This window comes from Zophobas morio, unplaced genomic scaffold (assembly GCF_036711695.1).
Source record: "Zophobas morio isolate AGI-343-1 ecotype UQ-CSIRO unplaced genomic scaffold, CSIRO_AGI_Zmor_V1 ptg000031l, whole genome shotgun sequence".
NCBI lineage: Eukaryota > Metazoa > Arthropoda > Insecta > Coleoptera > Tenebrionidae > Zophobas > Zophobas morio.
The window spans coordinates 4,692,982-4,718,259 of NW_026972136.1; the positions used below are offsets into that span (position 1 = coordinate 4,692,982).

General features: G+C 30.6%; 1 protein-coding gene across 3 annotated transcripts in view; it reads left to right on the plus strand.

The window, feature by feature from the left end:
* The first annotated feature begins 4,357 nt into the window (after positions 1–4,357).
* LOC135139519 (protein phosphatase 1 regulatory subunit 16A) overlaps positions 4,358–25,278 on the plus strand; it is a 187,080-nt gene continuing 166,159 nt past the window's right edge. Inside the window, exon 1 of one of the 3 annotated variants that reach the window (XM_064069779.1) lies at positions 4,358–4,574. The gene's annotated coding sequence lies outside the window, so the exon portion shown is untranslated. Of the gene's footprint in view, positions 4,575–4,650; positions 4,914–25,278 lie in introns of those variants that run through there. The other 2 variants (XM_064069778.1, XM_064069781.1) reach the window with 2 other exon arrangements.

A 25,278-nucleotide genomic window follows, 5' to 3' on the forward strand; every position in this document is an offset into this window, starting at 1 on the left:
TTAAAAAAAATGCAAAAAAACCAAGGAATCCAAGGAGAAATACCGGTCGAATAAAAAAATCGTTTAGAAACCTATGAAATTTAATGTTAAAAAACATCCAAAGAAATCAAGGGATCCAAGAAGAAACCTACTGAATTACGAAAAAATAAAAAACCCAAGGAATCAAATAAAAAATCCAAAGAATTAAAAAATCTAAAGGATTCAGGGAATCTAAGGAAAAATACCGGTCGAATAAAAAAGTCGGCTAGAAACATATGAAATTTAATGTTACTGGACGATTTTTTCCCATCATATGATACACGGAATTGAAGGAAACTAAAGCCTAAAAAATGTGATGAATTCAAATATCCAAAAAACATCCAAAGAAATCGAGGAATCTAAGAAGAAATCCAAAGAATATTTTTTTTAATCTAAGGAATCAAAAAGAAATCCAAGGAGAAATACCGGTTGAATAAAAAAATCGTTTAGAAACCTATGAAATTTAATGTTAAAAAACATCCAAAGAAATCAAGGGATCCAAGAAGAAACCTACTGAATTAAGAAAAAATAAAAAACCCAAGGAATCAAATAAAAAATCTAAAGAATTAAAAAATCTAAAAGATTCAGGGAATCTAAGGAAAAATACCGGTCGAATAAAAAAGTCGTCTAGAAACCTATGAAATTTAATGTTACTGGACGATTTTTTTCCATCATATGATACACGAAATTGAAGAACCTAAGGAATGTGATGAATTCAAATATCCAAAAAACATCCAAAGCAATCGAGGAATCTAAGAAGAAATCCAAAGAACATTTTTCTTAATATAAGCAATCAAGAAGAAATCCAAAGAATTAAAAAAAATCCAAAGAACCAAAGGAATCCAAGGAGAAATACCGGTCGAATAAAAAAGTCGTTTAGAAACCTATGAAATTTAATGTTAAAAATCATCCAAAGAAATCAAGGGATCCAAGAAGAAACCTACTGAATCAAGAAAAAATAAAAAATCCAAGGAATCAAATAAGAAATTCAAAGAACTAAAAAAATCTAAAAAACCCAGGGAATTTAAGGAAAAATACCGGTCGAATAAAAAAGTCGTCTAGTAACCTATGAAATTTAATGTTACTGGACGACTTTTTTCCATCATATGATACATGGAATTCAAGGAAACTAAAAAACCTGAGTAATGTGATGAATTCAAATATCCAAAAAACATCAAAAGAAATCAAGGAATCTAAGAAGAAATCCAAAGATTTTTTTTTTAATCTAAGGAATCAAGAAGAAATCCAAAGATTAAAAAAAAATATAAAAAACCCAAGGAATCCAAGGAGAAATACCGGTCGAATAAAAAAATCGTTTAGAAACCTATGAAATTTAATGTTAAAACACATCCAAAGAAATCAAGGAATCTAAGAAAAAATCCAAAGAATATTTTTTTTGAATCCAAGGAATCAAGAAGAAATTCAAAGAATTAAAAAAAATCTAAAAACCCAAGGAATCCAAGGAGAAATACCGGTCGAATAAAAAAATTCGTTTAGAAACTTGTGAAATTTAATGTTAAAACACATCCAAAGAAATCAAGGGATCCAAGAAGAAACCTACTGCATTAAGAAAAAATAAAAAATCCAAGGAATCAAATAAGAAATCCAAAGAACTAAAAAAATCTAAAAAACCCAGGGAATCTAAGGAAAAATACCGGTCGAATAAAAAAGGCGTCTAGTAACCTATGAAATTTAATGTTACTGGACGACTTTTTTCCAACATATGATAGACGGAATTGAAGGAACCCAAAAAATTCAAGGAAACAAAAAACTTAAGGAATGTGATGAATTAAAAAATCCAAAAAACATCCTAAGAAATCAAGGAATCCAAGAAGAAATCCAAACAATATTTTTTTTAATCTAAGGAATCAAGAAGAAATCCAAAGAATTAAAAAAATGCAAAAAAATCCAAGGAATCCAAGGGGAAATACCGGTTGAATAAAAAAATCGTTTAGAAACTGATGAAATTTAATGTTAAAAAACATCCAAAAAACTCAAGGTACCCAAAAAATTCAAGGAAATAAAAAACTTAAGGAATGTGGTGAATTCAAAAATCCAAAAAGCATCCAAAGAAATCAAGGAATCCAAGAAGGAATCCAAAAAATTAAAAAAAGAAACAAAAAACCAAGGAGAATCCAAGGAGAAATACCGTTTGAATAAAAAAGTCGTCTAGTAACCTATGAAATTTAATATTAAAAACGTATTTGTAAGACCAACGCGTTCGTGGCCTACTAGACGGAATTCAAGGAATCCACAGAATTAAAGGAAACTCAAAAATCTAAGGAATGTGATGAATTTAAAAATCCTAAGAAATACAGGAATTCAAGAATTAATCCAAGAAATATTTTTTTTTAATCAAAAAATCCAACAACCCAAAGAATTAAAAAAAATCTAAAAACCCAAGGAATCCAAGGAAAAATACCGGACGATTAAAAAAGTCATCTAGAAACCTATGAAATTTAATGTTAAAAAAAATTATTGGTAACACCAACCCGTTCATGGGCTACTAGACGACTTTTTTTCCATCATGTGGTACACGTATTTCAAGGAAACGAGAAACCTAAGGAATGTGAAAAATTTTAAAATCTAAAACGTCCAAAAGAATTAGAAGATCCAAAAAGAAATCCATCAATTAAAAAAAATAGTAATAAAAATCCCAGAAATCAAAGGAGAAATATCGGTCGAATAAAAAAATCGTCTAGTAACTTATGAAATTTAATATTACTGGACGATTTTTTCCATCATATGGTACACGGAATTCAAGTAATCCAAAGAATTCAAGGAAACTAAAAAACTTAAGAAATGTGATGAATTTAAAAATCCAAAAAACACCCAAAGAATGAAAAAAATCTAAAAACCTAAGGAATCCTAGAAGAAATACCGCTCGAATGGAAAAGTCATCTAAAAACCTATGAAATTTAAAACATTTTATTGGAAGCACCAACGCGTTCATGGCCCGCTAGATAGATGATGTTCTTTCCATCAAATAGTGCACGGAATTCACAGAATCCAAAGAATTCAAGGAAACTAAAAAACCTAGGCAATGTGAAGAATCTAAAAATGCAAATTTTCCAAAAAAAAATTATCAAGGAATTCAAGAAGAAATCCAAAAAATAAAAAAAAAGTTTCCAATTTTCTTTATAGAGATATACCTATATATTAGGAATATCATGTAAAACGCTAACCAAAATTTGGCTAATTATCCCCGTCAACTGACTGACGTTATCACCAAAGTTTACAATAATAAATAGGTTTTAATTTCATAAAATAAGATACTCACTCACTTCGCTTATGCTCGGGAAGTAAAAATCAAAATTGTATAACAAGAATTTACAGTTTAACTTTTAAACTCTAAAATTAAATGCTCTGAAATCACAAAAAATAAAATGCCAAAATAAAATCTTATAATTTTTCGAAGAAGCTGGAGAGTAATGTCGAAATACTCTTGGACCTATTTTTAAAATAATGGTAATTTATAAAATCAAACAAGCGACGCTTTAATGTTATTAGTTATATTTTTAACGTTAAGTTTCAAAGCCTGCTAGAGAACTTTTTTTCGATTATATGGTATAACTAGTATTTTATTACAGAGTGGATTCGATATTGTCCATCTTTTGGTAACTTCCAGAAATTTTAACTTATGGTTTCATGGGGTAGGGGCTTCAGCTCTTGACTTTTAGGTAGTAAAATTTTATTAATGTGCAAAAACAGCGTGTTTCCAACATATGTTCTTCCAGTTTTTTTTGTTTGTAAGTAACACAGGTGTCAGAAAAAATATATAATTGATAAATCTATCAACAAAAGGGTTTAAAAATTATTCGTCACATATCTTTCCTAAACCTTGCTGATAAATACCGAGTGTTAAATTTTTATAGCCTAAGTTTCGTGTGCTGCGATAAAGTTAGGACTTCTCTAACTATCTATCGAAGGCATGCAAATTACCCAAACCGAACTTCATTACAAGTTACTTCGGCAACCACTTTCCCAGCCCAAATTTCCACGAACACACGGCAACATCACCTCGAATTCGCGGCATGCTCCCAATCCAAATGCAAATCGCACACATCCCATCTCTAATTATAACCCCTAGCACCATTTGCATGTAGCAGAGCCCGCGTCTGCACTCGTCATCAGGGCCAAAAAACGCATCATCATTATGCAGAGGAAGCCCGCCCCCCAACCCGCCCCCGTCAGCCCCGGCCCGCCCTCCTGGACACCGCCGACTTCTTCCCTCGGGCTGATAACCCGTAACGGAAGCCGTAACGGTCCAAGTTCCTCCGACCGTTTGCGCGCGACTTGATCGACGCGGTACGAGCGCGCAGGTAGTTAGTGAAAGAACGCAAACTAGTAAAATGCAGTGGAGCTTATCCGAAAACCGTTCTCTGTGCAACACGCTGCACTCGACACATCTGCAATGTTTTCGCGATGAAATGGCCAAAATAACGCCAAAATGTGCACTGTGGTAGGACTCGAGCCGTGCGCGAATTCTCCAAGTGGACTTTCAGTGACGACTGCGATGTGTAGGACTTAAAAATGCGGCTAACCTGTTTCGAAAGGTGAGAAAAGTTTTTCAAATTTTTGGTCGGGGTTAAGGCGGTAGTCGGTTTTGGAGTTGTTTGCGGACTTGTTGGGGCTTTTTGCGGCGGGATAAAGCGAGTAATAACGTAATTTATCTCCTTTTTTATAACCTGTATTGTATGTGTCCACGTTTGTCATCTTATCACTGTCATGAAGATTACACTTTATTTGTGGATTCGGGGGAATTATGTGTGTTTTCGGTGAAATTGTGCTGTTTGAGTTGTAAGAGTTGGTTTTAGTTGGTTAAGAGTTCAAACAGTTCCGGAAGTATTTGAACTATTCGTACCTAGTTGGCATTGGAACTTCCCGAAACTTACGTAAGTTTGATAGAGTTCGTTTGGCAGTTTTTGTTTTATCTGTACTGGTTTAAAAGCGTGGTGTCAGTCATTTTGGCGATTGTTTTTGATTGAAAACTTGGACAGTTGCGTACATTTAGCGGCAAAATAATTGCCTGTGACATCATCACAGTTTACAACTACACATGTGTGACCGATTGAAAAAACGGATAACTTGATGCTTACGAGTGGTAATAGTAATTCGCAGTGTTTCAAATTTAATTTACAGGGTGTATTAATAATTACTACGCTTTCATAAATGATCCAACATCCAGTGTAACCATAGTGGCAACTGTAATCAACGAAAGTTCAAATGTCGTAATTATTCTGACAGATGACATACAAACAAAGTTAATTAAAGTGGCAAAACTGCAAGATATTTACCTAAATTTCACAGGTCACTGGGTGTAAGGAACGTTTATGAAAGTTCTGCATAATTATTTGTCATATATTCAAATGTGTCAGTTGAAATAAGTAATGCCAACTATTAGCACAGAACTTTTTATTTTTGGAATGTTTAGTATTGAAAGTACGCGATTGGCAACAATTTGGTCAGAATGTCATTGTGGAAGTAGGTTTTTTGGAAATCTAGTTTCCTAAGATTGTTTTACCTTTCAAAAATAAAAGTAACCATAAAGTGGTTGCACACGTACTATGTTAAATAGTGAACATTTGAATCTCTGTTTTTGCTGTAAAATAAACACAAATCCTTTCAATCCGGTGACATATTAAATGTTTTAAAAGATAAAGATATCTAGATTGAAAACAAGTCTCTATTTATTTCAGTAATTTCCTGTTTCATAAATAATAATGAACCCGATAGAAAAAAACTAATTGCAACAATAAGTACAAAAATTGGTGTAAGGTTATTTAGACAGAACTTCCCACGCCCCTGTAATACAGTCCGATACATCCGGGTTCTATAAAAAGTGTAAAATTCAATTTTTGCGGTAACCTGAATGAATTAAAAAAATATAAATTTATATTAGTAGCAAAGGTTATAAAAACTCAAGGCGGTTTCATTAACCACAAGTACAAGAGTATGCAATTTTTTAAAATTTAAATGTATATAGAGTTCTACTATAGTGTAAACTTATACGACTACAACTTTCAATGCTTTTATTGTCTACAATGATTAGTGGAATGAACACCATTTGACGAATGAGAAATTTCGTGTCTTTTTCGACGTTTCATGGCTCTAGGAATATAAAAAAGTAGGTCCTCCGTTCTTCTATACTGTTAGCAGTTTTCATATATAGATAATCTCCGAAACTATTGGACAGGTTGTTAGGAAATTTTCAATTAGTTTTCTGAATATAGTTTTTGTCATGCTTTAGTGAATTTTTGAAGTTTTTGGAGCCCTTCAAGTTTTTAAACTTTGTGTAAATTTTGAAGGTTTTAGACTTTTTGGAAGTGTTTCGACTTTTAGGAGCCCTTGTTATTCTTGAAAGTTTTAAAAGTGTATTTTGTCTTTTAAATATTTTGAGCTAGAGTCCTTCGAATTCTAGATTTTGGATTTTTTTAAACTGAAACACCGAAAAATTAGAAAACGGAAGAAAAACTGAAGAATTGAAAAATTCAAAAATCCCAAGATCGAAACATTGGAAAATCGAGAACTCGAATCAAAAACCTGAAAAATCGAAAAATTTAAGAATTGAAAAATCGAAACATTGGAAAGTCAAGAAATTGAGAAGTAAGGAAATCAAAAATGCGTTTAATTCAGAAATTAAAAAATCGAAAAATTGAAAAATCGTAAAACTGAAACATCGAAAAACCAAAGTCGTGAAAAATCGAAAAATTGCAAAATCCCGATACTGAAATTTCGAAAAACTGAGTACATAATTGAAAAATTGAGTACATAATAGAAAAATTGAGAATATAATGGAAAAATTGAGTATATAATCGAAACATTCAAAGTCGAGAAACCAAAAAATTGAAAAATCGAAAAATTTTAAAACCGAAAACTTGAAAATTCGAAAATTTAACAATTTCAAAAATTGAAAAACTGAACAATCAAGAAATCCAATTGAAGAATTGAAGAATCGAGAAATCGAAAAATGTAAAATTTAAATGTCGGAAAATTGAATAATCGACAAAATCGAAACATCAAAAGATCGCAAAATTTAAAAATCCAAAATTTAAAAATCGAAAAAGTAAAAAATTGTCAAATCGAGAAGTCGAAAAACTGAAGAATCGCAAAAATGAAAAATACCAAAACCGAAACACCGAAAAATTGAGAAGTCGAAAAATTGGAAAATCAAAGCCAAAAAATAGGAAAATCAAAAACCGGAAAGATCGAAAAATTGAAGAATTGAAAATTTGAAAAATCCTAAAACTGAAACATCAGAAAATTGAGAAATCGAAAAATTAAGAAATCGAGAAATCGAAAATTTGAAGAATCGAGAGAGTGAAGAATAAAAAAATTGGAAAATCCCAATACTGAAATATCGAAAAATTGAAAAATCAAAAAATCAAATCAACATCAGTCGAGAAGTTGAGAAACCCAAAAATTTAATAACATGAAAAATTGAAATACTGAAAAATCTAATTTAAACATCGAAAAATTGAAAAATCATAAAACCGAGATCAAAAAACTAAGAAACCGAAAAATAAAAAATCAAGAAATCGAAAATTTGAAGAACCGAGAAATTGAAGAATCAAAAAATTGAAAAATCCCAACACTGAAATATCGAAAAATTGAGTAATGGAAAAATTGAAAATTGAGAAATTGAAAAATGAAGTCGAAAAATTGAAAAAAAAATCAAGAACCTGAATATCGAAAAATTGAATAACCGAAAAACTGAAAAATCGACACATTGAAAAGTTGAGAAATAGAGAAATGGGAAAATCAAAAAATGAATTAATCGAGCAATTTAGAAATAGAAAAATAAAATTCAAAAACGTCAAAAATTGAAATATTGAAAAATCGAAAAATTTAGAAATCGTAAAATTAAGAAATCGAAAAATCGAGAATCAAGAGATTGAAAAATCAAAAAATTGTAATATCGAAAAATTGAAAATCGGGAAATGGAAAAATTGAAAAATCAAAACCTGAAAATCGAAAAATTGGAAAATTCAATATCAAACATCAATCAAGAAATTGAGAAATCCAAAAATTGAAAATTAATTAACGTCAATAATAGTTGATCTACATAATTTAAAAAGCGAAAAATTGAAAAATCATAAAACTGAAACATCAGAAAACTAAGAAACTGAAAAATGAAAAACAACAAAACCTGAATATCGAAAAATTGAAGAACCGAAAAACTGGAAAACTGCGAAATCGAAAAATTGAAAAACGAGAAATCGAACTGACAAATCAAATTTGAACAATCAAAAATCTGAAAAATTGAAAAATTGAATCATCCAAAAATTGAAGAATTGGAACATTGAAAAATCGAAACACTGAAAAGTCGAGAAATCAAAAACTTGATAAATCCAGAACTTCAAAAATCGAAAAATTGAAAAATCGCCAAAATGAAACACCGGAAGATTGAGAAATCGATAAATTAAGAAATCGAGTAATCGAAAATTTTAAGAATCGAAGGATTGAAAAATTCCTGAAATATCGCAAAACTGAGTACATAATCGAAAAAACGAAAATCGAGAAATTGAAAAATTGAAAAATCCAAGTCGAAAAATTGAAAAAACAAAAACCTGAAAATCGAAGAATTGAAAAAATCGAAAAATTGCAAAATCGAAACATTCAAAAGTTGAGAAATCTAAAAGTAAAATTTAGAAAAGTTAAAAATTGAAATATTGAAAAAGTGAATAATTTAAAAATTGGAAAATCGAGAAATCGAAAAGTCGAAAAACTGAAAAATCGAAAAATTGCAAAATGATGAAAATCAAAAAATCGATTAACCGAGAAATTTAAAAATCGAAAAATTGAACAGTCGAAAAATTAAAAAAGCATGAAACTGAAACATGGGAAAATTCAAAAATCGAAAAAATTGGAAAATCGAGAAATCGAAAAATCGAAAATCAAAGTCCTAAAAAAGCGAAACATTGAGGAATTGAAAAGTCCAGAAATAGAGATATAAGAAAATCAAAAAACCGATCAATCGACGAATTTAAAAATCGAAAAGTTGAAGAGTCGAAAAATTGAAAAATTGTAAAACTGTAAAACTGAAACATCGGAAAATTGAGAAATAAAAAAATTAAGAAATCGAACTCGAACTCGAAAATTTGAAGAATCGACAGATTGAAGAATCAAAAAATTGAAAAAGCCCAATACTGAAGTATCGAAAAATTGAGTAGATAATTGAAAAATTGAAAAATTAAGCACTTGAAAATTGAAAAATTGAAAAATCAAGAAATTCAGACATCAATCGACAGATTGACAAATCCAAAAATTTAAAACTAAATCATGAGAAAACTAAGAAACCGAAAAATGAAAAAAACAAGAAATCGAAAATTTGAAGAATTAAAAAATTGAAAAATCGAAATATTGAAAAATCAAGAAATCGAAAAATAAGAAAATCAAAAAATCGATCAATCGAGAAATTGAAGAGTCGAAAAATTGAAAGCTCGTCAAATTGAAACATCGGAAAATTAAGAAATTGAAAAATTAAGAAATCGAGGAATCGAAAATTTGAAGAATCGAGAGATTGAAGAATCAAACATCCATTGAAAAATTGTGAAATCCAAAAATTGAAAATTCAGTAACGTCAAAAATTGAAATACTAAAAAAAATCATAAGAAAATTATGAAACCGAAAAATGAAAAAATCAAGAAATCGAAAATTTGAAGAATCGAGAAACTGAATAGTCTCAACACTGAAATATCGAAAAATTGAAAATTGAGACATTGAAAATATGAAAAATCAAACATTCAAAGGTCAAGAAATCGAGAAATTGAGAAATCGAAAAATAAAATTTAGGAACGTCAAAAATTGAAATACTGAAAAATCGCAATTTTTAAAATCCTAAAATTGAATAGTCGAAAAATTGAAAAATTGATAAATCAAGAAATTGAAAAATGGAAGAATTGAAGAATAAAAATCAGAAAAATCCCAAACCTGAAATATCGGAAAATTGAGATTGTATGTTCCTGTGAATTTCAGAAACTTTCAACTTGAAGCCCTTAAATTTTACTCATATTCTTCAGATAATTTTCCAGGGTATTGTACTCTCGGTACAAAAAAGGACCAACTACTTGATTTTTGGACGTACCAAAAAAGTAAAACTGGCAGAAGTTTTCGAATAATGAGGGATGAAGATCGAATCGAAAATTACTGGGTTTATAGTCCCAGAACTAGTATTTAGAAAAATTGGACATGTTTTTTAATTCTACAATTGACATATTTCATTAGGCGATTCTGGAGTTTTTGGCGAAAAGAAACTTCTGGAAGTTGACGTCTACAAAAAATCTGTTTTGGGAATTTTGGTTTACGACAATTTAAAAAAAAAGTAAATATTTCGTTTAGCAGACGCCGGGCGACAAAAACGGAAGCGGGAAACTTACATTTTTGTATTCTGTTAGCCGCAAAAAAGTCAATAATAAATTTAATGTGATTAGGCATTTGCCAAATTGCTTCATTAAAAAAAAAACTTCCTTTTAGTTATCAGTTATCAATGGTCTACAATTTTTTGATCGATATTATATGACAACAAATGTTAAACTGCACACCACTTCACACTTCTACATCGACTATCAGTGGTAAACGCATAAAACGGATCATTCGATCACATTCGAGTGATAATCACAGTAGTAAATTTTTTTGAAAGGTAACAATTGAGTGAACATTAAAAACGTGATAATGGCGATAATAACGTTCATTATTTCGTTGAAATAATTATACCACATACTTAGATATTTGTCATTTAATTATGATAAAAAATGTGAATTTGAGATAACCTGATTGCTGGAAAAATCTTGATTGTATCAGTTATAAGTACATAATTTAACGACCAAAAAATAAATTTAAAATTTACCTGACCTTTTCCATTTTGCGGCGAATTTGTTTTAAATTTGATGTTAATTTTAATAGCCTTATTAGCTTCCGACAATTAAATCCGAGATTTATTTTACGATCATTTCGTTTAATGTTTATTTTCGTTACATGTACCTTAACGGATGTAAGAAACAATTTATTCGATATCCCACACTGTAGATGAAAACGTCGGCTATGTTTATGTTTCTTACTCAATATTTAAACCATTTGTGAGACTTCTCAATTAACGCGTAACCTGCCGTTTGTTTTTAAATTATTTAGTAAATGGCTGCGGTCGTTAATAAAACATTAAGCATAAATCATAACTGTGGACATTAGACGATAACAAGCACTTACACCGCAGACAAAAGCTACACACGATTTATCAAACTCAATTTCAGCTTTTGTTAATTTTACTAGTATACGTCGTTTATTTTCGTAGTAGACATTTCACCAATTCAAAATACACAAGGTGTACACTTCCGGTAAAGCATGCTTCGCTTATAAACGAGATATTTTACCGAAGTATGCTTATAATAACAGACCAAGAATAATTTGAATGTGACTTATTGCCAAGTTCAAGCTACTAACTTCACTCTGATTGTTTTTTTGTTCGTTAGCTCGGTAGCGTTCATGCAGAATAACAAACGAAATTTATAAATCAGTTTTACATTCACCTATATCGATTCGGAATTGCTTTCAGCACAAAGTTACATTCATCGCCGGCTCTTTTATTTCCCCTTTCTTAACCTGAATACTAATTTACCTAACGCCCGTCTTTAAAATTACACAGGAAAAGAGCAAAAACAAAAATGCCTGGATTTTATCGTTTTTTACTTCCCGAGCGTAAGCAAAGGAAGTATTGTAATCGAGTCCGTCGGCCGACTCTCTACTTTTACGTTTTCTCGATCTTTCATGACCCCTAGAAGACGAAGAAATAGGTCTCCCATTTCCGTCTGTCTGTCCGTCTGTCCGTCTGTCCGTCTGTCCGTCCGTCTGTCCGTCCGTCTGTCCGTCTGTCCGTCTGCCGTCACGGATTTTTATTAGACAGATAATCTCCGAAACTACTCGACCGATTGTTGTGAAATTTTGTACTTATATTAAGAATATCATGTAGATGGTAAAACGCTAACCAAAATTTGTCTAATCATCCCCACCACTAATGCGATGACGTCACTTCAAAATTGTACATAGTAAATGGGTTTTCAATTGTATAAAATAACATAGTCCTACACATGTAGTTTACAACTCTGAATCGACTTTTCACCCGAAACGTCCAGATTTTTGGAAAAAAAAATCAAAATTATAAAACAACATTTTGAAATTTAATTTTTAATCTGCTAACTAGAATGCTTTGAAATGTTGCAGATGTTTTAAGGCTATAAAGAGCATCATAAATCTTTAGTCAAAAAATATTTGCTTATCCCCTCCAAAAACTTGATGACGTCAGCTCAAAAGTTTGTGGAATAAATCATATCTAAAATGTACAAAATATGATGAGTCTGTACTTGTGATCTATCACTCCATTCATATTTTTTGGATTTGCATATACAGGGTGACTCAAAAAAATTAATGAATGCGTAAATATATTTTATTGATTTAATCAGGAATTACAAAACCGAATGCTTTGAAATCTTGGGAATATTTTAAAGTTATTATAAGCATGGTAAACTTTTGTTCAAAATGTATTTGTTCATCCCTCCTAAAAAAATTGATGACGTCACCCTTAAATTTTGCTGAATAAATCCTATCTAAAATGCAAAAAATATGATGAGTTTGTACTTGTGATTTATCATTCCATTCATATTTTTTAGATTTTCTTAAGAGGTGGTTCAAAAAAATTAATGAAGTCAATTTATTTTATTGATTAAATTAAAGGCAACACTTATTATTAGTATTACACCCCAACCAACCCAATTTGGTAGACACAAAATTTGTTAAAGGAAAAACTCGGTTGAAACATAAGGGTAGCACGCTTATTTACATCGACTTTAACATTACAGACCTGCATTTGTTTTATGCGCTCACTTGGTTCCGCGAATGTGAAATAGACATGTTTATAATCAACCAATTGTGAATTTCACCGTCAAGAATTAAAATAAAACCCAATGTTTTATATAATAAGCGGAAGTCGAAGCAATAAAACCGATGGTCGTTTTGTTTACAGTTTCTCTGTTTGACTCTCACGTATGCTGTTACGCCTGTCATCTTAAATTAAGAATGTTTATACATACACGATTTTCAGTTGCCTCTGATACGTATACGTGAGTAAATTGTTTCGTTATTTTATTGATTATTACAAATCAATATTCAAAACGACCCAATTCATTTTCCCGAAAATTTGAGAATATAATAATTTTATTCTTAGTATTACACTACATCTATCCCAACTGATATACGTGTCCTTGCAAAAATGTTGATGACGTCATCGCAATTTTTTTTTAAATTCCCACTACAAAAATGTAATGAGAAAAAAAAACACAATAGGCATGCAGTCGTCAAGTTTCCGACAGCGAGGGAAGTACTGTCTAAACTCTTTAGACCAATTTTTTTTGCAGTATGTTGCCACTTTAAATGCGACAGGACTTTTTTGAAATTTTTATCACAAAGCCGGAGTAACTTGATTTGGTGTTGTTTCTGGCGGAAGTGAGGGTTATTTGCGGGTCGGTGAGACTACAAAGCGATTATATCATGTCCGCCTTTGTCACCTTATTATTGTAACAAAGATTACACTTTGTTTGTGGATTCAGGAGGAATTATGTGTGTTTTCGGAAAGCGCGTTGTTTGAGTTCCAAGAGTTATTAATTTGTTGTCGGCGAAAGTTCAAACAAACCTGGAAGTATCTAAATTATTCGTGGTACAACTTCCGATGGTTTTTTTTAAATGTTATCTGATTGTTTCACTGTTGTGTCATCAATTTCGGCGATTGTTGTTAATTAGAAACTCGTGTAGTTGCGATAGTTCGGCGTTGTGTACAGCTAGCGACAAAAATAATGACATCGTCATTGTTCATTGTAGCCATGTGTGAAGTTTTTAAAAAAGTAAGAGTCGCATTTTGGGGTTTGTTTCTACACTAATTGCATTAATTACGATTGTCGCGTCCTTTGTTAGAAGTGTCATTGTGAAATCTATTAAGAAAAATAAAATGTGATAATTGGATTCCACTGGGTCGATAAATGAAATTAAAAAAAGTACTGAAGTGGCTTAGGCGTCTGAAGGACGAAGGGACGAAAAGAACCCTTGAAAATGCTTGACGTGTCATTGGCGGTTGCATGCCGCTTCATAAGAAGCACTAATTAGATTGCTGAAGCTGGGTAGAATTAAAAGGTATTGATTATGTCTTAATTTCAGAATCTGAAAGCACAATCAGAATATATGTTTTCTGGGCATCTTGTACAATCAAGAGATTTCTAGCAGATTTTTTTTTGTATTCAATTTCAGGTTGCGTGTGGGTATAAATTTACCTTGGGTTCAATATTTGCTCAAAATTTGATTTGTGTACTTTGTGTTGTGTTTTGTTGCGACGTGTTTGGCTACAGGGCTTTGTTATTTGTTTTTGTACATTTTGGTGGGCATTGTTGTATACAAACTTTGTTATTAACATTTGCTATATTACAGCGATTGCGATCGCCGCCATAAGTAAACTTCATTGTCGTTGTTTATTTTCCCTTTAGTTAATATACTCAGGTTTAAAAGAACTTTTGTATTATAATTATTATATTAACAAAAGGCGTTGTGTTCCTTGTGATCAAACGTTTCACAATAGTCAAATTAAAATGAACAAAATCAACACTGTAACACTCTTGGTGGAAATTTGATTTGGAAGAAAAAATAGATTTATTAAATAGCATACTCCTGTACTTGTGGTTTATTAATCCGTTTCGATTTTTGATTCTAAAAAAACGCAAAACATCCAATTTGTTTTCGCAATTTTTTATACTAATGTAAGAGGAACGCGACGTCCTCATGGGTTATTCTTTTTTTTCGGTACACTGTGGCTGGAATTATCGAAGTATATTTTTTTAGCTTATAGGGGCTATCATGAAAATATAACATCTTGTAAAACCAAATTTTATAAAGAAGGTCGTGTTCTTATGACAGCTGTAGTGGAGCATAAAAATGTTGATTTTTACTTCCCGAGCGTAAGCAAAGGAAGTATTGTAATCGAGTCCGTCGGCCGACTCTCTACTTTTACGTTTTCTCGATCTTTCATGACCCCTAGAAGACGAAGAAATAGGTCTCCCATTTCCGTCTGTCTGTCCGTCCGTCTGTCCGTCCGTCTGTCCGTCCGTCTGTCCGTCCGTCTGTCCGTCTGTTGTCCCGGATTTTATTAGACAGATAATCTCCGAAAGTACTCGACCGATTGTTGTGAAATTTTGTACTTATATTAAGAATATCATGTAGATGGTAAAACGCTAACCAAAATTTGTCTAATCATCCCCACCACTAATGCGATGACGTCACTTCAAAATTGTACATAGTAAATGGGTTTTCAATTGTATAAAATAACATAGTCCTACACATGTAGTTTACAACTCTGAATCGACTTTTCACCCGAAACGTCCAGATTTTTGGGAAAAAAATCAAAATTATAAAACAACATTTTGAAATTTAATTTTTAATCTGCTAACCAGAATGCTTTGAAATGTTGCAGATGTTTTAAGGAGTCATTTAAGCATCATAAATCTTTAGTCAAAAAATATTTGCTTATCCCCTCGAAAAACTTGATGACGTCAGCTCAAAAGTTTGTGGAATAAATCATATCTAAAATGTACAAAATATGATGAGTCTGTACTTGTGATCTATCACTCCATTCATATTTTTTGGATTTGCATATACAGGGTGACTCAAAAAAATTAATGAATGCGTAAATATATTTTATTGATTTAATCAGGAACTACAAAACCGAATGCTTTGAAATCTTGCAGATGTTTTAAGGTTATAAAGAGCATAATAAATGTTTAGTCAAAATATATTTGCTTATCCCCTCCAAAAAATTAATGACGTCAGCTCGAAAGTTTGCCGAATAAATCCTATCTAAACTGTAAAAATATGATGAGTCTGTACTTGTAATTTATCACTCCATTCATATTTTTACTTCCCGAGCGTAAGCAAAGGAAGTATTGTAATCGAGTCCGTCGGTCGACTCTCTACTTTTACGTTTTCTCGATCTTTCATGACCCCTAGAAGACGAAGAAATAGGTCTCCCATTTCCGTCTGTCTGTCCGTCTGTCCGTCTGTCCGTCTGTCCGTCTGTTGTCCCGGATTTTTATTAGACAGATAATCTCCGAAAGTACTCGACCGATTGTTGTGAAATTTTGTACTTATATTAAGAATATCATGTAGATGGTAAAACGCTAACCAAAATTTGTCTAATCATCCCCACCACTAATGCGATGACGTCACTTCAAAATTGTACATAGTAAATGGGTTTTCAATTGTATAAAATAACATAGTCCTACACATGTAGTTTACAACTCTGAATCGACTTTTCACCCGAAACGTCCAGATTTTTGGAAAAAAAATCAAAATTATAAAACAACATTTTGAAATTTAATTTTTAATCTGCTAACCAGAATGCTTTGAAATGTTGCAGATGTTTTAAGGCTATAAAGAGCATCATAAATCTTTAGTCAAAAAATATTTGCTTATCCCCTCCAAAAACTTGATGACGTCAGCTCAAAAGTTTGTGGAATAAATCATATCTAAAATGTACAAAATATGATGAGTCTGTACTTGTGATCTATCACTCCATTCATATTTTTTGGATTTGCATATACAGGGTGACTCAAAAAAATTAATGAATGCGTAAATTTATTTTACTGATTTACTCAGAAACTACAAAACCGAATGCTTTGAAATCTTGCAGATGTTTTAAGGTTATAATGAGCATAATAAATGTTTAGTCAAAATATATTTGCTTATCCCCTCCAAAAAATTGATGACGTCAGCTCGAAAGTTTGCCGAATAAATCCTATCCAAACTGTAAAAATATGATGAGTCTGTACTTATAATTTATCACTCCATTCATATTTTTTGGATTTGCATATACAGAGTGACTCAAAAAAATTAATGAATGCGTAAATAAATTTTATTGATTTAATCAGGAACTACAAAACCGAATGCTCTGAAATCTTGCAGACGTTTTAAGGTCATAAAGAGCATAATCAATGTTTAGTCAAAATATATTTGCTTATCCCCTCCAAAAACTTGATGACGTCAGCTCGAAAGTTTGCCGAATAAATCATACCTAAAATGTACAAAATATGATGAGTCTGTACTTGTCATTTATCACTCCATTCATATTTTTTGGATTTGCATATACAGAGTGACTCAAAAAAATTAATGAATGCGTAAATATATTTTTTTGATTTAATCAGGAACTACAAAACGGAATGCTCTGACATCTTGCAGATGTTTTAAGGTTATAAAGAGCATAATAAATGTTTAGTCAAAATATATTTGCTTATCCCCTCCAAAAACTTGATGACGTCAGCTCGAAAATTTGCCGAATAAATCATATCTAAAATGTACAAAATATGATCAGTCTGTACTTGTGATCTATCACTCCATTCATATTTTTTGGATTTGCATATACAGGGTGATTCAAGAAAATAAATGAAAGCGTAAATTTATTTTATTGATTTACTCAGGAACCACAAAACCGAATGCTTCGAAATCTTGAAGATATTTTAAAATTATCATAAGCATGGTACATTTTTGATCAAAACGTATTTGGTCGTCCCCCCTAAAAAATTTATGACGTCACCACAAAATTTTGCTGAATAAATCCTATCTAAAATGTACAAAATATGGTGAGTCTCTTCTTGTGATTTATCATTCCATTCAAATTTTTTCGATTTGCATATACAGGGTGACTCAAAAAAATTAATGAATGCGTAAATTTATTTTATTGATTTAATCAGGAACTACAAAACCGAATGCTTTGAAATCTTGCAGATGTTTTAAGGTTATAAAGAGCATAATAAATTTTTAGTCAAAATATATTTGGTTATCTTCTACAAAAAACTGGTGATGTCAGCTCAAAAGTTTGCCGAATAAATCGTATCTAAAATGTACAAAATATGATGAGTCTGTACTTGTGATTTATCATTCCATTCATATTTTTGGATTTGCATATGCAGGGTGACTCAAAAAAATTAATGAAGGCGTGAATTTATTTTATCGATTTAATCAGGAATTACAAAACCGAATGCTTTGAAATCTTGGGAATATTTTAAAGTTATTATAAGCATGGTAAACTTTTGTTCAAAATGTATTTGTTCATCCCTCCTAAAAAAATTGATGACGTCACCCTTAAATTTTGCTGAATAAATCCTATCTAAAATGCAAAAAATATGATGAGTTTGTACTTGTGATTTATCATTCCATTCATATTTTTTAGATTTTCTTAAGAGGTGGTTCAAAAAAATTAATGAAGTCAATTTATTTTATTGATTAAATTAAAGGCAACACTTATTATTAGTATTACACCCCAACCAACCCAATTTGGTAGACACAAAATTTGTTAAAGGAAAAACTCGGTTGAAACATAAGGGTAGCACGTTTATTTACATCGACTTTAACATTACAGACCTGCATTTGTTTTATTCGTTCACTTGGTTCCGCGAATATGAAATAGACATGTTTATAATCAACCAATTGTGAATTTCACCGTCAAGAATTAAAATAAAACCCAATGTTTTATATAATAAGCGGAAGTCGAAGCAATAAAACCGATGGTCGTTTTGTTTACAGTTTCTGTTTGACTCTCATGCACGTATGCTGTTACGCTTGTCATCTTAAATTAAGGTTGTTTATACATAAACGATTTTCAGTTGCCGTAAACGTGAGTAAATTGTTTCGTTATTTTATTGATTATAAAAAATCAATATTCAAACCGACCCAATTCATTTTCCCGAAAATTTGGGAATACAATAATTTTATTCTTAGTATTACACTACATCTATCCCAACTGATATACGTGTCCTTGCAAAAATGTTGATGACGTCATCGCAATTTTTTTTAAATTCCCACTACAAAAATGTAATGAGAAAAAAACACAATAGGCATGCAGTCGTCAAGTTTCCGACAGCGAGGGAAGTACTGTCTAAACTCTTTAGACCAATTTTTTGGATTTGCATATACAGGGTGACTCAAAAAAATTAATGAATGCGTAAATATATTTTATTGATTTAATCAGGAACTACAAAACCGAATGCTTTGAACTCTTGCAGATGTTTTAAGGTTATAACGAGCATAATAAATGTTTAGTCAAAATATATTTGCTTATCCCCTCCAAAAAATTGATGACGTCAGCTCGAAAGTTTGCCGAATAAATCCTATCTAAACTGTACAAAATATGATGAGTCTGTACTTGTGATTTATCACTCCATTGATTTTTTTTGGATTTGCATATACAGGGTGACTCAAAAAAATTAATGAATGCGTAAATTTATTTTATTGATTTACTCAGGAACTACAAAACCGAATTCTTTGAAATCCACTGCGAAAAAAAAACATAATAGGCATGCAGTCGTCACGTTTCCGACAGCGAGGGAAGTACTGTCTAAACTCTTTAGACCAATTTTTTATTTTTTGGTAGTTTGGTAGGTATGTCCTATGTTTAAATGCTAACCACAATTTGTTTATTCATCTCATCTCCAAATAAATGATGACATCTCAGTTGTTAATTAAATCGCATTTAGATGCACAGCGTTAGTTATTCATTTGCGGTTTAGTGATCATCCATATTTTTAAATTTACGTATGTGGGTTGTTCTAAAAAATAAACAAATAAATAAATAAACGAGGAGCATAAAATTTTAGATATTATTATTTAGAGGTTACATAATGGACATAATGCCTATTTGAGCTTTAATATTACTTTTACTTCCTGAATATAAGACAATAAGCTCACCAAAATTTGTTTGTTAATCCCCACCAACAATTTAATGACGTTATTTAACACTTGGGAGCCCCGAGAAAGTTTCACATTCTTAAAAAAAAACGACCTATTTTTTCGTACTCTTGGGGTCATGAAACGTCGAGAAAATAAAAAAGTGGGCATTCGTCCAATGGACTCGAATACTATACTTCCTTAGCTTACGCTAGGGAAGTGAAAATATGAATGCAATGATAAATCACAAGTGAAAACTCATCATATTTTGAACATTTTGGGTAGAATTTATTCGGCAAAATTTCGAGATGACGTCATCAATTTTTTGGGGGGAATAAGCAGATATATTTTGATTAACAATTTACCCTGCTTATAAAATAACATTCGATTTTGCCATTACAAAATTAATTTGTAAAATATTGTTATAGAAATTTTGATTTTTTTTCCAAAAATCTGGATGCCTAAGGTAAAAAATCAACACCGGATTCATAAACCACAAATGGGGTAGCACGTTATTTTATAAAGTTTTAATAACATTTATTATTGTAAAGTTGGGAAATTGAACAAAAATCTGAACATCGAAAAATTGAAGAACCGAAAAACTGAAGAATCGCAACATTTAAAAGTCGAGAAATCGAGAAATGGGAAAATCAAAAAATGAATTAATCGAGAAATTGAGAAATAGAAAAATAAAATTGAAATATTGAAAACGAAACGAAAAAAATTGAAAAATCGTAAAACTGAAACATCCGAAAATTGAGAAATCGAAAAATTGTAAAATAGTGAAATTGAAAAATTGAAAAATCAAAGTCCTGAAAAATAGAAACATTGAAAAGTGTGGAAATAGAGATACAAGAGAATCAAAAAATCGACTAATCGAGAAATTTAAAAATCGAAAAATTGTGAGATCGAAAAATTGAGAAATCCAGAAATTGAAAAATCAAAAACCGGAAAATCGAAAAATTGAAAAATCAAACAATCAAACATCAATCGAAAAATTGAGAAATCCCATTGAAAATTTAAAAAAGTTAATATTTGAAATACTGAAAAATCTAAGTTAAAAATCGAAAATAAAAAACCAAGAAATCGACAATTTGAAGAATCGTGAAAAATTGAAAAATTCGAACACTGAAATATCCAAAAATTGAGTAATTGAGAACTGAAAAACTGAAAAATTGAAACATTCAAAAGTCGAGAAATCGAAAAATGGGGAAATCAAAAAATGAATTAATCGAGAAATTGAGAAATCGAAAAATAAAATTTAGAAACGTCAAAAATTGAAATATTGAAAAAGAAGCGAAAAATTTTAAAGTCATAAAATTGAAAAATCGAGAAATCGAAAAGTCGAAAAGCTAAAAAATAAAAAAATCGAAAAAATGAAGAATTGTAAAACTGAAACATCCGAAAATTGAGAAATCGAAAAATTGTAAAATAGTGCAATCGAAAAGTTAAAAAATCAAAATCTTGAAAAATCGAATCATTGAAAAGTCGAGAAATAGAGTGATCGAAAAATTAAGAAATCGAGAAATCGAAAATTTGAAGAATCGAGAGATTGATGAATCAAAAAATTGAAAAATCCCAATGCCAAAATACCGAAAAATTGAGTAGATAATCGAAAAATTGAAACATTCAAAATTCGAGAAATCGAGAAATGGGAAAATCAAAAAATGAATTAATCGAGAAATTGAGAAATCGAAAAATAAAGTTTAGAAACGTCAAAAATTGAAATATTGAAAAAGAAACGAAGAAAAAAGGAAATTAAAAAATCGATTAATCGAGAAATTTAAAAATCGAAAAATTGTGAGATCGAAAAATTAAGAAATCGAAAAATCGAAAATTTGAAGAATCATGAGATTGAAGAATCAAAAAATTGAAAAATCTCAATGCCAAAATATCGAAAAATTGAAAACCGAGAAATTGAAAAATCAAAAACCTGAAAATCGCAAAATTGAAAAATCAAAAAGCAATCAATCGAAAAATTGAGAAATCCAAAAATTGAAAATTTACCAAAGTCAATATTTGAAATACTGAAAAATCTAAGTTAAAAACCGAAAATAAAAAACCAAGAAATCGAAAATTTGAAGAATTGTGAAAAATTGAAAAATTCGAACACTGAAATTTCGAAAAATTGAGTAATTTAGAACTGAAAAACTGAAAAATTGAAACATTCAGGAGTCGAGAAATCGAGAAATGGGAAAATTAAAAAATGAATTAATCGAGAAATTGAGAAATCGAAAAATAAAATTTAGAAACGCCAAAAATTGAAATATTGAAAAAGAAGCGAAAAGTTTAAAAGTCGTAAAATTGAAAAATCGAGTAATCGAAAAGTCGAAAAGCTAAAAAATTGAAAAAATGAAGAACTGAAAAACTGAAAAATCGAAATATTGAAATGTCGAGAAATCGAAAAAAAAAAGAAAATAAAAAAATTGATTGATCGAGAAATTTAAAAGTCCAAATATTCAAAAATCGTAAAACTGAAATATCCGAAAGATGAGAAATCGAGAAATTGTAAAATAGTGAAATCGAAAAGTTGAAAAATCAAAGTCCTGAAAAATCGAAACATTGAAAAGTCGAGAAATAGAGATATAAGAAAATCAGAAAATTTGAATAATCGGGAGATTGTAGAATCAAAAAATTAAAAATCCCAGTGCCAGAATATCGAAAAATAGAGTAGATAATCGAAAATTTGAAAATCGAGAAATTGAAAAATCAAAAACCTGAAAATCGAAAAATTGAAAAATCAAAAATCAAAGATCAATCGAAACATTGAGAAATCCAAAAGTTGAAAATTTAGCAAAGTCAATATTTGAGATATTGAAAACTCTAATTTAAAAACCGAAAATAAAAAACAAGAAATCGAAAATTTGACAAGTCGTGAAATTGAAGAAACAAAAAATTGAAAAATTTCAACACTGAAATTTCGAAATATTGAAACATTCAAAAGTCGAGAAATCGAGAAATGGAAAAACAAAAAAACGAATTAATCGAGAAATTGAGAAATCGAAAAATAAAATTTTGAAACGTCAAAAATTGAAATATTGAAAAAGAAGCGAAAAATTTAAAAGTCGAAAAATTGAAAAATCGTAAAACTGAAAGATCCGAAAATTGAGAATTCGAAAAATTGTAAAATAAATCGAAAAGTTGAAAAATCAAAGTCCCGAAAAATCGAAACATTGAAAACTTGAGAAATAGAGATTATAAGAAAATCAAAAAATCGATTAATCGAGAAATTTAAAAACCGAAAAATTGAAAAATTAATGGAAAAATTGTAAATTTGAAACATCGGAAAATTGAGAGATCGAAAAATTAAGAAATCGAGAAATCGAAAATTTGAAGAATCGAGAGATTGAAGAATCAAAAAATTGAATCATCCAAAATATCGAAAAATTGAAAATCGCAAAATTGAAAAATTGAAAAATCAAAAACCTGAAAATCGAAAAATTGAAAAATCGAAAAATTGAAAATTTAGTAAAGTCAATTTTTGAAATACTGAAAAAGTTAAAAACCGAAAATAAAAAAACAAGAAATCGAAAATTTGAAGAATCGAGAAATCAAAGAAACAAAAAATTGAAAAATCCCAACACTGAAATATCGAAAAATTGAGTAATGGAAAAATTGAAAATCGAGAAATGAACAAGAACTTGAATATCGAAAAACTGAAGAACCCAAAAATTGAAAAATTCGAAAGTCGAGAAATCTGAAATGGGAAAGTCAAAAAATGAATCAATCGAGGAATTGAGAAATCGGCAAATAAAATTTAAAACATCAAAAATTATAATATTGAAAAAGTGAAAAATTTAAAAATCGTAAAACTGGAAAATTGAAAAATCGAAAATTCAAAAGTCGTCAATTCCTGGGAGCATAATTTCAAAACATTTGCAAGATTTAGGAGAATTGGATTTTGTCATTTCAAGATTAAATTGTAACACAATTTCGATTTTTTTTTCCAAAAATCTGGATGCCTAAGATAGAAACTCAACATAGATTCATAAACCACAAATAGAGTGGTACGTTATTTCATAAAATTTAAATAACGTTTATTGTAAAATTTGGAGATGGCTTAATTTTTTTGTACTCTACGGGTCATGAAACGTCGAGAAAATTTTAAAGTCAGCAGTCGCTCGATGGACTTGATTACAATACTTCTATAGCTTTCGCTCGGGAAGTAGAAAACATTCAAAATTGTACAATTTAATTTGGAAACTATTGAACTAAATCAGTACATCTGAAAAATCTGTTGGGTTACTTTGACAGAACTTTCCTCGCCCCTTAAGTACAAGCAAATCACCTTCTTTGAAAAATAATATAGAATTTGCGGGGCGCGCAGACTGTAAGGAGACATAACTTCGACTGTTTATGTTTATATTCGTACATTGAAAGATTGAAAGACTTCCACGATTAAATACGTATAAAATTGAAAAATGTTCCGAGCAGCATTCGGGCAAGAATCCGTGCGTCAATTTAGTACTCGATTTTAAGAAAATTGGGTGTATCAATAAAAAAAATGGAAACGCCGGCTGGAATCGAACCCGGATTCTACAAGTGCAATTTGTTTAATAAATATTAACACAGGCAGACTGCTCATATTTTAATTAATGGAAATGACAATACGAAAAAGAAACTCTTGTTTTAAAGTGTGAATTTCAATTCATACCTCAGAACCAACGATGTAATGATTGCAAGAAAATGGATCAATTGAAAAGCAGCGAATGGCTTAAAGTTAAATAATATATGGAAGTTTGAGTCGCTTTCAGTAATTGTCGAAAAGTTTAAATTGAGAAAGTTTTATATCGGAACTTAGGACAAACTTAATTGGGATTAGGCCATTGATTAGATTATCTTTATGTTTCCAAGAACGAAATAAATAACCTAAGAAAAACCTGTATTTCTATATGTTTGCAACTTCGTTGATTTTTTAATATATATGTCAGTTATTGAAGTTTACATGAAGATTCTCGTACGATTACACAACTCGGCTACCGCCTCTTCATCTAGCACTATGTAAAAACTTCGCCCAGTGATAATCCTATCAGATAATTATTGTAACCCGATCCGCTACCGATTTAACACTCAAGATTCCTATCTCCGCTAACAATACACCTGATAACCTCCACTCCAGACCAAAAATATCTCGTGCACCGACACCGATCTGATTGATTGGGAATTAAAGGCGATTTGCAGGAAACAGCTCATTACAGCGCAAATTCACCCGACTGGATATCGGATAAAAGACAGTTTCATTTTATGTTACCACTTTGCCGGCTTTTAATCGCCGACCCAAATAAGCCCGGCTTTCATTTAACTTGAAGAATTAAAGAAAAAATGCTTTTGACAGCTGTCACCGTGCCGTGATTGAACTGTGGCAGAGCATCGCAAAACCGACGTAAACTGTGTTCGCGTGATGGGAACTTTCGTTTTATTAAAGATTGCATGCCTTTATTAGGTCGCCGGAGTTTATTTTGTTTATTTATTTACGAAACGTTGCATTATTGATACGGCGGCGACATTCACGAG